Source organism: Sceloporus undulatus, chromosome 1 (assembly GCF_019175285.1).
Source record: "Sceloporus undulatus isolate JIND9_A2432 ecotype Alabama chromosome 1, SceUnd_v1.1, whole genome shotgun sequence".
Lineage (NCBI taxonomy): Eukaryota > Metazoa > Chordata > Lepidosauria > Squamata > Phrynosomatidae > Sceloporus > Sceloporus undulatus.
Genome location: NC_056522.1, coordinates 229104588 through 229106470, shown reverse-complemented (window position 1 = coordinate 229106470; position 1883 = coordinate 229104588). Strand labels below are relative to the sequence as shown.

The window sequence follows — 1883 nt, the reverse complement described above, 5'->3', positions numbered from 1 at the left end:
GAAACACGAATGGGTCCTACAGGAGTCTGATTCCCACTCTCTTGGGCAAGATTGACAACTAAATTGCCCTTAGAGGTGGAGGAGACCGGAGGACAAATGCACCCACGCTGATGCCGCCATAAGGCTCACAGACGCAGCCAAATAATATGAACGGTATCCCTACAATCCTGAAAACCTTTAAACTGATACATTTCTTTGACTTCAAAAATTGCCTGAGAGACATTTATTACAGTTGCATCTTTATTTCCTCATATACAATTGGATAATAACATCAAGATACCATACAGACAATTCATCTCCATAGAATGAGTAAAAGAATGGACTGAGAGGAGAAAAATAAGATCAAAATAATATCAGACAGAAAACGAAAAGGACTTGAAAAGACTGATTCAATAAGGGAAAATATACAAATATATAAATACAAACTGAAAACCCGGGCTAAAGAATCCATTTAATTGGGTGGAGGAATTGAAGAAACAGTGGAGAGACAGAGGAAACTAAACGCAGAAGCCCGAGAGAAACAAGGTGTTCAAGGGGAAAAAAGCGAAGGAAAGACGAGTGAAGAGTGTGAAATCTGGAAAGGGGAGCGTGGAGGTAAAATGGAAGCTGAGAGCGGAGGAAACCTGGAAGGACGAAACCCCAGGGCTGAAGACTGTGTGGGAGAGATTGGAGAGCGGGACGGGGGTCTGGGGGGGGTGAAGAGCCGTGATGGGGGCGCGGAGGCAAGAGCAAGAACAAAAAGCAGACCCAAAGGATTCAGGGTGCTCGAGGCAGAGAAACGCGGAGGAGAGTCGGAGGTCAGGGAGCGGAAAAAACCTGAAAGCGCTGAGAAGAACCAGGCAGAGGAATAGACGTGGAAAGGGGTCAGAGAACGGAGGGACCTGAAAGTAAACAGAGAGAAAGGCAAAGACATGGAAGAAAGCCTGAAAGTGGGATTGGAGAGACCTGAAAGAAGTGGGGGCTTAAAGTGGTAAAGACAAAGGAGGGAGGGATTGTGAAGGAGACAAGGTTTGAAAGGGGCAGTGAATAAGGAAGAGAGGGGACCGAGGAGTTGGAAAAGAAGAGTGAAGAGGACAGAGAAAAACGGAGGTTTAAGGCACAGAAACATAGGGAGAAGGCAAACGGAGAGACCAGGGGAGGGCTAGATTGGGTTGGAAAACCTAGAGGAGAAAGAGAATAAAAGTAAAGAAGCACGGAGGGAGGAGAAGGGGAGGAATTATAGAGTGATCCCTAACAGAGGAGACAAGGGAATATAGAAGGGGGCATAGAAGAAAATAAGAGATGAAAAATAATAAGCAAAGAAACCCAAGGAGAGCCCAAAAGAAACCAACGGGACGGGGTAACAGGACGTGGGAGGGGAAAAAAAACGCCAAAGCAAAGTCCATAGAGCAAAGAATAGGATCTGGGAGGGGGAGCAAAGAGAGTGAATTGCTGTGTGGGGAAATCTAAAAAGCGACATTGGGATATCTGTAACTGTTTAAATCTGTATAAATCTGTATAAAGGGAGAAAAGGGTACCTGACAAACTCTGGGGCAAAAATAACTGGGAACGACTGATACTGTATAGAAATATTTAAGTGTACCTAAGTTTTGTGTTGTTTCCACTCCACTTTCTTGCATAGACCTTGCCTCTTTAACTCTTAAAAGGAAGTGACAGTAAGGAAAGGCTGAGCAAAATTAAAGGAAGGTTCCCCAGAGAAGAGAGGAGGGAAACACTAAAGAAACAACGACCCTGGCGGCTGAAGGTGCAATAGAAGAAATAAGTATACAAAGGACAAAAAGTTATAAAAACTAAATAAAAAAATAAAAATAAATTAATAATAAATATTACTAATAATAATTAATAGGGCACTGAGAGTAAGTAAGACAGGGACTGCTCCAAGT

The 1883-nt window shown here is 43.4% G+C and overlaps 1 long non-coding RNA gene across 2 annotated transcripts in view; it reads right to left on the bottom strand.

The window, feature by feature from the left end:
• Positions 1 to 1623, bottom strand: part of LOC121919647 — a 77720-nt gene extending 76097 nt beyond the window's left edge. For both annotated transcript variants that reach the window (XR_006101543.1, XR_006101542.1), the window contains exon 1: positions 1583 to 1623. This is a non-coding gene — a long non-coding RNA (uncharacterized LOC121919647). The remainder of the gene's footprint in view (positions 1 to 1582) is intronic.
• Positions 1624 to 1883: the final 260 nt, after the last annotated feature.